The sequence below is a fragment of the Hyperolius riggenbachi genome, chromosome 8, assembly GCF_040937935.1.
Source record: "Hyperolius riggenbachi isolate aHypRig1 chromosome 8, aHypRig1.pri, whole genome shotgun sequence".
NCBI classification, from domain to species: Eukaryota; Metazoa; Chordata; class Amphibia; order Anura; family Hyperoliidae; genus Hyperolius; species Hyperolius riggenbachi.
Window position 1 is genome coordinate 205,637,311 of NC_090653.1, and position 15,439 is coordinate 205,652,749.

Below are 15,439 nucleotides of genomic sequence, written 5' to 3' on the forward strand. Positions count from 1 at the left end.
TACCATTGAGTTACAATACTGTACTGAATATGATATGCGATACCACTTTGTTATAACTGCTCATGCTAAATTCTTTCAATAGAAATATTTTGTAACGAACAGAAACCTCTGCACATCGTTCCATGCAATAAAAAAATCAATATTCGTTTATTGGATCAGCAAAAAAAAAATTGCAAAAAGTATGACAGCATGCAAGTTGACACATTTCTGACCCCACTGGATCCTTAGTGGTCTTTTGATTAAAAAAAAATATATAGCTGATGAGATAAACAATTGTATTCATCCTCCTACTCCTAAAAATGACTTTTAGATATTCCCCAGTTTTATGTTATGTTTAAAAAAGTAGATTGTTTTTGTCTCAGCTCAATTAAACAGTCTGTCCTGTGTCTCAGAGTGCTAAAATATATAAACTATTGACCTTTTCTATCTATCCACTGCTCTTACAAGCCAAGTTCTCTGCCAGGATGTATTTTATGGCTGTAACTAGTGACCTTAGCCAGTTTAAAAACGGGCTAGGAATGTCACTAATCCGCTGTGCGCTAGCATGCCGCCCACGCATGCCTGCCGCGCGCATGCGTGTGCGCGCACACACAACCGCCTCTTCTGGCCTCGTCCTTCTCAAGCTCTCAGCAGTTTCTCTGCGTCTTGTCCCTGCACATGCGTAGTGCTAAAAAGCACTGACACGCGGACAGATGCAGGGACACTTGCCTATTATTAGGTAGGATTCCGTATCAGCGAGGGACGTTATAGTCTGACTGGGTTACGACTTCAGAAAAAAACATCAGTTGCATAGCTGAATATTAACTCTTTCAGGCAGAGAAAGAATACATTTATTGGTGTGCTAGACACTATACATACACATATCTATATCATCATGTCACTTAAAGAGAATCTGTATTGTTAAAATCGCACAAAAGTAAACATACCAGTGCGTTAGGGGACATCTCCTATTACCCTCTGACACAATTTCACCGCTCCTCGCCGCATTAAAAGTGGTTAAAAACAGTTTTAAAAAGTTTGTTTATAAACAAACAAAATGGCCACCAAAACAGGAAGTAGGTTGATGTACAGTATGTCCACACATAGAAAATACATCCATACACAAGCAGGCTGTATACAGCCTTCCTTTTGAATCTCAAGAGATCATTTGTGTGTTTCTTTCCCCCTGTTCTCATGCACTGAAGTTTCAGGCTGCTTGTTTCTTCCTGCAAACAGCTTTGCCCTTGTCTGTAATTCTTCAGTATGTGAAAGCCCAGCCAGCTCAGAGAACGATTTATCCAGCTTGTAAAAGATAAGAGAGAAGAGAGAAGCTGCTCTAATCTAAATAATACACAGGCAGTGTGCATAGAGGGGCCTGGAAGGGGGAGTTCATAGCAGAACCACAACACTGAAGAACTTGGCAGCCTTCCAGACACAGGCCGTCAAGTCTGACAGGGGAAAGATACATTGATTTATTACAGAGACAGTGATAGTATAAAGTGCTGCAGTAAGCCAGAACACATTAGAATAGCTTTTTGAACTTGTAGAATGGTAGAAAAAACGTTGTAATTTTTGTTACAGAGTCACTTTAACGTCAAATCGCCATTCCTTAACCCATCCCTAACCCCACTCGCAGCTCCCAACTCTAACCCCTTTTTGATGCCTATGATAAAAAACAGGATGCAATTTTTGTTATGGAGTCTCTTTAAGGTTTCCTTAAAGAGAAACTCCAACCAAGAATTGAACTTTATCCCAATCAGTAGCTGATACCCCCTTTAACATGAGAAATATATTGCTTTTCACAAACAGACCATCAGGGGGCGCTGTATGACTGATTTTGTGCTGAAACCCCTCCCACAAGAAGCTCTGGGACCGCGGTACTTTTGGCAGTTTGTTACAATGTAACAAGGTTCACAGACAAGAAATGGCTGTTTACAGCTGTCTCTAACAGCCAAAACAGCTAGGAGCAGCTACATAACCTGCCCACAGTAAAAATGTCACCATGTAATAAATGTCAGAATGTAAATCGGGTAGAGGAAAGATTTTACAATGAGCAAACACTGACTAAATCATTTATACATAATTATTGGAAAAATGAAGCACTTTTTTTATTGCATTATTTTCACTGGAGTTCCTCTTTAAGTAAAAGGTGTTAAAGCACTGTGTTTGTATGGTCTATAAGAAATGCTTGAGATGTACAAGAAAAAAAGATCCAGGAGCGACTGAGTCCCTTGCTGGTGTAACTAGGTGCATGTGATGTGGTAGCATCAGCAGTTTTTGAACTGATCCCAGTCATTCACTTTATTTCATACTTCTCTTTACAGCTGCACTTCATATAATAAGAATTTGGAAAAATAATAGAAGCTAAACGCATGAACTTGTTGTGTTTGAATTCAGAGTCACCTTGAATTTATTTGACAAGAGCTGTGCTGGTAGAGGACCTTGCGCTTCTCATTTTCTATAAACATCATATGAAGTTTTTTCAGCTTTTATTCACTGAAAAAAGTTGTTTTTCTGACTTATTTCTTATGTAATAACAATGCTATTACTGCAATATTGGATCATCGTTAATCTCTTTTGATCTCTTTTGACTGCGTTATGGTTGTTATTGTACATTGATTGTTAAACCTATATCTTGTTTAAATATGAAACACGTGTGTAAGTATAACCTGAGGATGTTATTTTTCACATTAGTCTGGTTCAGCAAGACAATAGTGTATATAGCCAGCAAGCACCTGGAGGGCATGAAATATGTGGAAAATGTCCAGTAGTCTTCCCAGCTTATAAAAAAAAAAATGTAAAAAACAGAGCAGTTAACCACTTGAGGACCACTGTGCTAAACCCCCCTAAAGACCAGACTGTTTTTTCTGTAATTGGCCACTGCAGCTTTAAGGCCAAGCTGCAGGGCCGCACAACACAGCAGAGGAGTGATCCCCCCCCTTTTCCTCCCACCAACACAGCTCTCTGTTGGTGGGGTCTGATCACCCCCCAGTGTTTATTTTTTTCAGCAATATTTGTTATTTTATTTTAACTATTTCTTTATTATTATTTTTTTTTAAACCCTCCCACCCCCCAGCCGGCCAATCCTGGCGATCGGCTGTCATAGGCTTCTGCCTATGAGAGCCGATCGCTCTCTTGTCCCCCAGGGGGACAGCCGTGTCACACAGCTGTCCCCAGTACAGCGCTGCTGCCAATCGCAGCGCTGTACATGCAAATAGACGGCGACTACGCCGTCTAACAGTCTTCCGAGCGGCGATCGCCACAGGACTTGACGCCAATCGGCGTTAAGCGGTCCTCGGGCTGCGGTCGTAAGGTAGTTAAATAGGAACTGTAGTAAAACACGACATAAAATAAAAATGCTTTTTTTTTTTTTTTTTTTTTTTTTTACAATATTCATTTATAGATTATTTAATCATTGTTTGCCCATTGTAAAAATCTTTCCTCTCCTTGATTTACATTCTGAAATTTATCACTGGTGGTGACACCTTTAGTTCTGCCAGGTGATCTGTGTGGACTGTTTGTTACTAAGAGTTCTATGCACAGTGGGAGATATTGCTTACCTGACAGTTGGAAAAAGCCATTATTTCCCACAATGCAACGAGGTTCACAGTCAGCAAACTGTCAGGACCATGGTCATGACATCACACTGTGGGCGGGGTTTCACCACAATATCAACCATACAGACTACCCTGATGATCTATTCAAGAAAAGGTAGAGTTTCTCATGGGAAAGGAGATATCAGGTACTGACTGGGATGAACTTCAATCCCGGGTTCCTCCAAGTTTGGCTTCTATTAGATCATCAGGAGCTACCGGCAGTGCATTGCTTTATGACACTACTGTTTATAGAAACATTATGTGTTCAATTATTCACATTCCAAGACATGTAGTAGACATATCAGGCTAGAAGGCGGTGGGTGGATAAAGCTGAGCCTGATGGCATCTTTGCTCCCTGCACCACTTCTTTTGGGACTGCCTACAGGGGCACTGGTGCTTCATGGCATTTGAAACAGGCAGTAAAGAGTTTATTATGTTTACGTGTGCCTCCTAGTGCCCTCCCTCTAAAGGTGGACATACACTTATAGATTTGCAGCAGATTCGACCATCAGATCGATTTCTGTCAGATGCCTGTCAAGTGGCATCTGACAGGAATCTATCTGATGCGTGCCGCACACTAGGAACAGATTTCCAATAGATTTCAGAATGAAAAATCAAATCGATCAACAGATTTGATAGAATCGATTTCCGATTAATCCATTCTATAGAATCAATCGGTTGATGGCTGAAATCGACCAACATATGGGCCCCTTAAGCCTTCATTTCTGTTTTTTCCTTAACCTCTTTCTTCACTTTCCTCACCCTCTCACATGCACTTATTGGTGTCCAGGGCAAGCTTGTTTACACATGCCATTTTGTTCCTCCTTTTAGCCTAATAGTATGTTAGAGCCTACATTATACAGGCCCTATAGAGTGAACCGAATTTTGCCCATCCATACAGCGCCCTTGCCATGCCTACTCATGACCGTGGTGGATGCCATCTCCTTGGTAACAAGTGTTGTGGCAATGGGAGTGCACACTAATATAATTACATTATTGATGAAGGTGTTAAATACTGGAAGTGCCAGTGCCCCAGAACGCACCTTTAGAAGAAATATCACAGGGCGGGAAATGGCTGTCAGGCTCAGCTTTACCAACTCTATTGCCGAGCACAATAAAGTATCTGGAGAGTTACAGGAGACCAGAGAACAGCTGCAAGAGGCAACGACAGAGAACAACTTTGAGGCAATTATTGCCAAAATAGAGAAAAAGATTCTCCCTATACAAAACGAACTCAAAGCCAGAAAGCTAAAGAAATTTCATCGGGATCAGGACGACTTCAAAAAGGGAAGAATCTTTTATTGGGGTCAGGGAGGCACCCCGAACAAGGGAGTTCCCCCCAAGAAAGGGAAGGGGTATTGGACAACCGACTCCGGGTCTGACACGGAGGACGAGAAAAGCACCAGACATCCAAAATCAAAGCAGTTCAGGAAGAAAAAGCAAGGGGGCAATCCGGCCTCCAAACCCAAACAACCAACCCCTAACCCATGTGCCTCGACCCCTTTAGGAAACGAGTCCGCCGAGGAGGCAGAGGGCGGAACAAGCCTGGAAAGGACTGTAACCTGGGACTCTCCAGTGGCGGTCAGGAAGACCAATGGGAACACCGGCACGGAGAAAGTGGCGGTCAGGAAGACCAATGGGAACACCGGCACGAAGAAGAGGCGAATCAGGGAGTAGCAGGGGGGGAGGGGGGAGGTGGGGAGGGGGAGTTGCAGGTGGTCAATCGGTCAATCTAACCGGGGAACCAATCCCTGAGGCATGCCTCACCCTACTCAAGAATGGTCTGGGTTTCTCTCCCACCAGAGACTTTGACTATGTGGACTTCTTTGTAGATCTTTACAAAACGACAAGGAAAATGATGCTCAGCCAACTACATCGGGATGGAAATGGGGAGCTCCGAGGACAGAGTGAAGGAGGCCCCACGATGACGGCAACCCCAGAGTCCACCTTAGGGTTCAGTCCCGTGGTGGACTGGGATGAAGCCGAGATGGAGGCACTCCGGATGCTAGAGGAGCTTTGGGAGGAGGGCGGAAACTGTTCTATGGAGATGGAGAATTCACCTAGCTCACGCCTCGGCCTGGGCAACCCCGGGGCCTTCAGGGCGTGTAGGTCCGTTCAGGCAGTACCAGTTCCCCCCGGCTCCCCGATAGATCAATTTTTCCACCAGGTCGCGGATGAGATGAGGGCCCTATGTTATGACAGAGCACCAGACAACCTAAGTAGCACAGAAAGGAGAGCCATCAGGTGGCTCAAGCTACGCCGCGACTTGGTGATAAAACAGGCGGACAAAGGGGGAAACGTGGTCATCATGACCGGTGAGACTTACACACGGGAAGCCTATAGGCAGTTGGACAATCAGGAATTTTACAGACGTTTGGATTGCAATCCAACCGTAAAATACCAGTCGGCCCTCCGTACACTATTAAGGCGAGGGGTCGAACAGGGGTACATGCCACAGAGGTTGGCTACTGACCTCCTACCCGTGTCCCCCCGGTACCATCTTCCCAAGCTGCACAAATCTATGGAGAACCACCCGGGGAGACCCATAGTCTCCGGGTGTGGGTCCCTCACGGAGCGGCTTTCCCGCTTCTTGGACCACCTGTTGCGCCCCCTCCTCGCGGGGGTTCCAACTTATCTGGCCGACACGTTGGACGCAATTAAGGTTGCTGAAAACGTGGTGTGGCAACCTGGATATAGACTGGCCACGATTGATGTGGAAAGCCTTTATAGTCGGATACCCCACGAGGAGGGTATCAAGGCAGTCCGTAGGTTCCTGGACAGGACCAATAAGGACACAGGCTATAAGAACTACCTGTGTGAGTGTCTTAGGTTCGTCCTAACGCATAACGCGTTCATTTTTGACGGAAGATGGTACCACCAAACTTCCGGGACGGCCAGGGGAACCTCTGTGGCATGTACCTATGCGGGGCTCTTCTTTGGGGCCTGGGAGGAGGATTACGTGTTCAGTCCATCCAATCCCTTCCAAGGGAACATCAAAGCATGGTCACGCTATGTGGACGACGTGCTGGTTGTGTGGCAGGGAGGCCTTCAGGAATTTGGGGAGTTCATAGAACACCTCAATGTGAACAGGATTAATATGCGCTTCACATCAGAAATTAACGACAGGGGGGCATGTTTCCTGGATTTGACGATCAAACCAGACGGGGCTAAATTGATCTGTGAGGGCTTTAGGAAATCTACGGCCGTTAACTCACTGCTACACAGAAGTAGCTACCACCCTGAACATGTGAAGGCATCCCTGCCTTACGGCCAGTACCTACGTCTTACACGCAACAATACAGATCTAGGTTCATTTGAAAAGCAAGCAGGGGAACTCACTACACGCCTACGGGCAAGGGACTATGATGTTGTTGCCTTCGAGGCGGCTAAAGATAGGGCTAGAGAAAGGGACAGGTCCGCCCTCCTAACCAGGCAGTCCAAACCCGATAAAGGCAGCTCTTTTACTTGCACATTTGACTATACCCCCATGACCAGAAGGTTATCCCAGGTCATAAAGAAAAATTGGTCACTTGTAACTAGGGACCCTGCATTGCACAAGATCTTCCCCGATCCCCCACGGGTGGTGTATAGAAGGCCCCCAACTTTAGGTGATATCCTGGTACGGAGTGAGTATCGCTCGGCCACGCCATCGAACTGGCTAAGCAGCAGACGTCCGAAGGGAAATCACAAATGCGGCAGATGTAAATATTGTCCGCGGATGATGGAGGGCACCAACCTAAGAATGGGGGGAGTGCAGTGGGAGGTCAGAGCATTCATAACGTGCCAGACCAGGTTCGTCTCCTACGTCATCTGCTGTCCCTGTCAATTCTTTTATGTGGGCAAAACTACCAGGAGAGAGTGGGGGAGCACTTTAAATCCATAAAATCAGGGAAGGGGTGCCCACGCCTGATTGACCATGTCAGGGAGGCCCATGGGGGCAGAGCGAATTGCTTGAGATTCACAGGCCTCCTACATGTCGCTAGTCCTAGGAGGGGAGGCAACAGAGATCAAGAGCTCACCCGACGGGAATCTCGAGTGATTCTACGTACGGGGGCGATGGGGCCTTTGGGCCTCAATGACAGGCTGGAGCTGTCCTGTTTCCTGGACCCCTAGGGCGCGGGGTAGTCCCGCACCTGGGACTGTGTGGACCCTGGTGGGGGAACCTGTGCTCTTGCCCTTCCCTCCCTCCCTTCTGGGCCTTCTTCTCTCTCCCGCCTCTCCCCTTTCACCTTCCTAATATGCAACTCTGTCCATTCAACGTTCGACACTGACAGGGGTGCCCCCCCCCCACTTTTTTGGTCTTGCTTTACCCCCTTTCCACCTGCCCCCCCCCCCCCTCCTCTTTCATCTTCTCGTACTCATATATAAGCTGCTCTCTCTCTCAGGTCTCTACCTTCTCCAGCCATAATTGCTTCAATCTCTGATTTGTGCTCTAAGGTGGCGCTCCGCGGTGCATAGGCACCCGCCTGGGGGACTTGGACTATAGGGCGGCAATTTGGGTGACAGGTGCAGTACATGGACGAGGGTGGACAGAAATTGCCACCAACATATGGATGGTAACGCCACCTTTTCCTGCATAGAGGGAAGAAAGGGCATCACGGAAGGGGAAATGGAATTTCCCCGTTGATTGTCCCCCCCAATGCACGAACTCCTCCTTGTCTGCACTGCCGCGCCCGGCGCACCCCTGTCCTGCCCCTGGGGGGTCTTGCGTGGGCCGCCGAGCGCCACCAATCTCCGGGGATCCCGTGGTCACTGTCTTCCCTCTGTTGTGCAATGATGCTCCCAGCTTGCTCCCTTGAGCGAGCATTGGGGGAGCACACTTTCTGCCACCCTGGTCCCCACTCTGGCACCCTGGTAAGAGAAAATACATGGGCAGGGGCCAAGATAGCCCCCGACAGGGATTGTGGGATTGGATGGGTTTAATGCAGTCCTTTAATTTCAGAGGTTTCCCTCTGTACTTTGTGTCTTTCTCCTCATGCCCTCCTCCATCCGCATGTTGATTTTAGATTAGGGAATGAGGTGTTTCTTTTCTTTTTAACAAATAGTGTTTAATAAAGGTGAAAAAAAGATGTCTCTTATGTCAACGGACATTAAAGAACTCATGGGATACTGATACGATCATAAGGATGCGATCAGAATGGGGTGGACTGTACCCTCTTCACAATGGATAACTTTTCTTATTACCATTAGGTTTAGAGTTTTATTTTATGTTAATATGTGTTAACACGGTATCCAGCACATCACTGCCCCCTGGCTGCTGTTCCTGCAGCCACACAATGTTGTTTATGCAGCACAATGTCGTTTTATTCGCCGTAATGAGGCGATCCTCCCCCCCTCCACATCCATTGGTTCAAAAGGGCAAAGCTTCCCCTGTCACTCACGCCACATGACGTGGCTAGTCCCCTCCTCCTCAGCCCAATCACTATCGCATTACAGTTCCGTGGGCCAATGGTGAGCGTGACGGGCGGGGCTTCCTGCCTACACCACGGAAGTCCGAGCACGCCGCCATTGCCCAAGGACACACGCACGTGAGCAAGCGCCACACCGGCGCGAAACGGCTGTTGTGCCGTCCTCTCATCCCCTGGTCACACTCCTGCACCAGTCTTGGACACAGGTTAGATCGTTCCGCTTCATACATGCTGTGAATCCGCATACCATGTTGTATATGTCTGCTGGGAACAAGCTTGAATAAATAATGTGATTTAAGGAAGCTGTGCACGGACTGTCTCATATGTACTATATATCTTCAGCTTTACCAACTCTATACCCAGTCTTCTAGTCTGTTACGTCCTCAGTGTTTTACTATCGTCTTTGTATGTGATGCTAAGAATTAATAGACACTTTATTTGCATATACATCGGTGCTGGGTGTTTGTTTCCCTACTGCACTTGTACCTTTGATGACCCCACTATTCAAAGGCACACTAGTGCAACCCAGGTTCCAGAAGTACTCTAAACTTTGCATTGTAGGGCTAACTGGATCTCCTCTTTCCTCCATAACTGTATGCTTTATTACAACCCTGGTGCTCAGCTGCTGTGTTGCCAAAACACACAGTAAATATGAAAGTAAGTGAAGAATTGGTTGGTGCATAGACTAAGTTTAGGCTTAGGTTACTATTTAACCACTTGAGGACCACAGTTGTACTTTTAGGACTAAAACATTGAGATTAGGCATCAAGAAGGGGTTAGAGTTGGGAGCTGCGAGTGGGGGTTAGGGATGGGTTAAGGAATGGCGATTTGACGTTAAAGTGACTCTGTAACAAAAATTACAATGTTTTTTCTACCATTCTACAAGTTCCTAAACCTATTCTAATCTGTTCTGGCTCACTGCAGCACTTTGTACTATCATGGTCTCTGTAATAAATCAATGTATCTTTCCCTTGTCAGACTTGTCGGCCTGTGTCTGGAAGGCTGCCAACTCTTCCGTGCTGGTCTGTTCCTCTATGCACACTCCAGTGTGTGTTTTATCTACATAAGCCAGCAGCTTCTCTGCTATCTTATCAGTGATAGAAGAGTGCTGGATAAAAATCCTCCTCTGTTAGGCTGTGAAAGTAGCTGGCTGACACATACTGAGGAATTACAAACACAGGCACATGCAGAGCTGTCTGCAGGAAGCCTGTAATGTTCAGTGCATGAGAGAAGAAGGGGACAGAAGGTAAACACACAAATGATCTTTTGAGATTCAAAAGGAAAGCTGTATACAGCCTGCTTGTGTATGGATGTATTTTCTATGTGTGGACATACTGTACATCAATCTACTTCCTGTTTTGGTGGCCATTTTGTTTGTTTATAAACAAACTTTTTAAAACTGTTTTTGACTACTTTTAATGCGGCGGGGAGCGGCGAAATTGTGACAGAGGGTAATAGGAGATGTCCCCTAACACACTGGTATGTTTACTTTTGTGCGATTTTAACAATACAGATTCTCTTTAAAGTGGGATAGAGTGTATTAAGTGATAAAGATATTAATCCTGCATTCAAAACTTTTTCTGCTGTTATGGTTTGGAGTGATCACATACCTTAGGAGCATTGGCCCTTTAATTGCTATCGGCTGGCAAACCAGTTGCATGCTGGGGGGTCTTTGTATCTATAAAATATTACTCCTCTTCCCTTTATTTTCCCCTCCTTCTAATGACATAAGACAATGCACCTTCTAGTAAAGACCTCAATGGGATTGTCGGAAGACTCTGGGAAGAAGGCGGGTAATGAATACACAATTAGCAAGAAGAGAAAAAAAAAGAGTGAGGGAGGAAATGTCAGGGTTAGCTTCATTCAAAAGATAACCAAGATGGAAACTACCTAGAATAAGATTCTCTGCTTTTCCTTAAAGGAGTCATCAGGCAATGTATGTTATGTGAAACACGCATGTCTGCGTGTTAGTAACCTTTTTTTTTTTAGCTGGATTGCGCCCTCCGTTCCTCTGATAAATGTATCAATTTGGTGTAGTAAGCTCTGGTCGGGGCCCCGACCTCGAGGTCGGGCTCCTCTGTGACCGGGAACTGCATTGGCAGGCGCAGTGTTACTATTGTAGCCGAGAGAACGCTGGCGCAGAGAGCTTCCAATGAATGCTCACGTACGGCTGCGCACGCGTACTGAGCCGCCGGAGGAGGGTTTGGCTTGCGAGTGAAGAAGCAAGCTCAAACCCTCCTCCGGCGGCTCAGTACGCACGCGCAGCCGTACCTCAATGTACGGAAGCACGCTTTGCAGAGCAACTTCCCCTTGCGTTCCACGTAAAGAAACAGGGAAGTTTTGCTACAGTAATGCCCATATTACTTCCGGGGCAGGAAAAACAAATGGCCCAAATTTCAGAGCCAGTGCAGCTTTGTTGGAGAAATAAAAGATGCGATCCTGCTCAGATTAGCCTTGTGAACAGCGGCAGGTATGCCTTTCACATTGACATAACTTTGCCTGAAAACTCCTTTAGTACAATTCACAGGAATCGTAACAATGACAGTGCAATACATCTGTAATGTAAGTAGAACTAGTATTTATCTACTTATTTATGTGTTTTTTTTTTATTTCCAGGTTAGCATGGGTGTCACTCGTTCTTTAAGGGGAGAGTTAGCCATCAGAAAGGAGATTTAGGGCCACACATCAAAATTTGAGTGTCGTGCAAAATTGCGATTTCACGTTTGTCACACATCAAATGTATTCTAATAGCATCACATTCGACCTGCGTTTTTTTTCCCCTGCATTTTGCAATTTTTCTGTTTTTAAAGCATGCAGCAGTGTTGCGTTTTTTGTGTGCAATGTGCATCCAATGCAAGGTAACAGAAATGCAGAAAAATCAGTTTTGTGCAAAACACATCCGATTTTGAAGTTAGATACAGTTAAGTTCATAAATATTTGTAAATATTTGAGACAACTTTTATCTAATTTTGGTTCTGTAGGTTACCATAAATAATTTTAAATGAAACAACTCAGATGTAATTGAAGTGCAGGCTTTCAGCTTTAAAGAGAATCTGTACTCTAAAATTCTTGCAATAAAAAGCATACCATTCTATTCATAATTTTCTCCTGGGCCCCTCTGTGCTGTTTCTGCCACTCCCTGCTGCAATCCTGGCTTGTAATTGCCAGTTTTAGGCAGTGATTACAAACAAAATGACATGGCATGTAATAGGCTAAGAGGAGCTCAGTCTGTGACTCATACAGAGCCTGCAGGGGGCATGGAGAGGGTGTGTATAGATTCTATCCTATCACAAGAAGAGCAGCACATTCTTGCCTGAGTCCGACAAAGCTGTCAGAGGAAAGAAGATTAGATTATATAACAGAGATAATACAGCCACTGTGCAACTAGGAAAGGCTGCAGTAAGACAGACCACATTAGAACAGGTATAGGAACTTATTGGATAGAAGAAATAAGGCTGAACATTTTGTTACAGAGTCTCTTTAACTTACTGGGGTGAACAAAACGATTGCATAAAAATGTGAGGACACTAAAGCATTTTTTAACATAATGCTTTCATTTCAGGGGATGACAAATGAAATAACTGGAAATAAAATGTTTATTTATAATACTTAGTTGAAAACCCTTTGCTAGCCTGAAGTCTTGAATTTTCCACTTTTTACTTTAAAAAAACTCCTGTGTTCCTTTGGAAGTATGTTTTTGGTAATTGTCCATCTGTATCATGAATTGATACCCAATCAATTGCATTGCATTTAGTTGGATATGAGCAGACAGTAGGTCTCTGAACACTTCAGAAATTAATTCAGCTGCTACTATCCTGTGTCGTATCATCTACTAGTATCATCATTTAACACTAGTGTCCCAGTGCCACTGGCAGCCATTCACGCGCAAGCCATCACACTGCTTTCACCATGTTTTACAGATGATGAGGTATGCTTGTGCTGTTCCATGCTTTCTTCATACTTTTTTCTTGTCATCATTCTGGTAGAGATTGATCTTGGTTCCATTTGCCCAAAGAATGTTTTTCCTGAACTGTGCTGGCTTCTTTTAGATGTTCTTTAGCAAAGTACAATCTAGCCTTTTTATTTTTGAGGCTTATGAGTGGCTTGCACCTTGCAGTGTACACCCTGTATTTACTTTCATGCAGCTTTCTCTTTACGGTAGACTTGGATATCGATACACCTATGCTCTGGAGTGTTGCTCACTTGGTTGGCTGTTGTGAAGGGGTTTCTCTTCTGCGATCATCCACCACTATTGTCTTCTATGTGCACTATGTGGACATCCATGTCGTTTCGCGTTGCTGAGTTAACCAGTGCTTGCTTTGTTTTTCAGGATGTACCAAACTGTTGGTTTTGCATAATATTGTAGAAACTTTTCAGATAGTTTTTTTCTATTTCCGCAGCTTAAGGCTTAACACACACACCATACAATCTTGGTCGTTCAATCTTACCATTTTCATGTAGTATAAGAGCTTATCCAATCAATCATTCAAGGTATTTTCAATCTGTTGGCCCTTATACTACATATCTGTACAACCAAGATTGTATGGTGTGTGTGTTGAGCTTAAAAATGACTTCTTTCACCTGTATGGAGAGCTCCTTTGACCCCATGTCTGTTCACAGCAAAATCTTCCACATGCAAGCACCACACCTCAAATCAACTCCAGGCCTTTTATCTGCCTGATAATGACATAACAACAGACTTGCCCATACTTGTACATAAAATAGCCTTTGAGCCAATTGTCTCAATTACTTTTGAGCCCCTGAAAAGAAGGGATTGTGTTAAAAACTGCTTTAGAAGTCTCACATTTTCATGCAATGGTTTTGTTCACCCCACTGATTTAAATCTAAAAGTCTAAGTTTCAACTGCATCTGAGTTGTGCCATTTAAAATTGTCTATGGTAATGTACAGAACCAAAATTAGAAAAAAGTTGTGCCTCCAATTATTTATGGATGTAACTGTACATTCTCGTGTAATGTAAATTAACTTCACTGGTACACACAGAAACCAATTGCAATCCAAAAATGGTGGCGTAGTGGATAACACTCTCGCCTTGCACCACTCGTCCCCAGTTTAAATCCCAGCCAGGGCTCCCCAGGTCTGTGTGGGTTTTCACCAGGCACTCTGATTTACCAGGAGCTTTGTCCGTAGAAGAAGTAAAGTGTTATGTCTTTATGCCATGCCTCCTAGTTTCAGATGTATGTACAACCTGTTAAGTGCATAGATCTGGCTCCTGGGAGAAGCATACCAAGGAATGATATTACCACAGAGCTCCTGTAAGTGGCAGGTGGGTGAACACCATATATTGCCATTGGGACAGGTAATGTATAATGTATGGGAGGGAACTGGTGCCCAGTGATATTTCCATGGAATTAACAATAGCCGCCATCACTTACTATTTACATTTGCATACGTACAGCTGATATCTGTGATTAAAATAAAACCTTAAAGTGAACCTCCAGACTAAAAATCTACTCAGCAGAACTGAAAAGTCTTGGTGTTTCTTTAACAGTTTCACAGCATCAGAACTTTGTTTTTCTTACCAAAGCATCATTTTTAGCTGCATTTTTAGCTAAGCTCCACCCATCAAAGAAAAAAAACCTGGGCTTTTTTTCCCTGATGCTGTGCAGAGAATGATGGGAATTCCTATATTGTTATTCACGTTGCCTAGCAACTGGGAGAGGTGCTCAGGACACAGGACAGTTGGAACTGTGTCTCATGCTCCCTTGTCACCTCCTTTCAACCAAAAAGATGGCTGCCATCATGAAATCAAACATTTGCCTGTTCTTTTAAAACAGTGTGGGTAAGAGATTCTATTACCTATCTATTTTAATTAACATAATTAATGTAACTTAAAGGGAAGGTTCAGGGAAACCTTTAAAAAAATAAAAATCCATATCCACTTACCTGGGGCTTCCTCCAGCCCGTGGCAGGCAGGAGGTGCCCTCGCCGCCGCTCCAGAGGCTTCCGGTCGTCTTTGGTGGCCGACCCAGAACAGGTCGTCTTTGGTGGCCGACCTGGCCAGGTCGGGCTCTTCTGCGCTCCAAGGACGGGCTCTTCTGCGTCCCACGCGGGCGCGCTGACGTCATCGGACGTCCTCCGGGCTGTACTGCGCAGGCGCAATAGTTCTGCGCCTGCGCAGTAAAGCCCGGAGGACGTCCGATGACGTCAGCGCGCCCGCGTGGGACGCAGAAGAGCCCGTCCTTGGAGCGCAGAAGAGCCCGACCTGGCAGCCGGCCTGGCCATGTCGGGTCGGCCACCGAAGACGACCGGAAGCCTCTGGAGCATAAGAAAGAGCCAATCGCACTCTTCTGGCATACCACCCTTAGTCAGAAGCAAGGGGGTAAGAAGGAAGGAAGCCTCTGGAGCGGCGGCGAGGGCACCTCCTGCCTGCCACGGGCTGGAGGAAGCCCCAGGTAAGTGGATATGGATTTTTATTTTTTTAAAGGTTTCCCTGA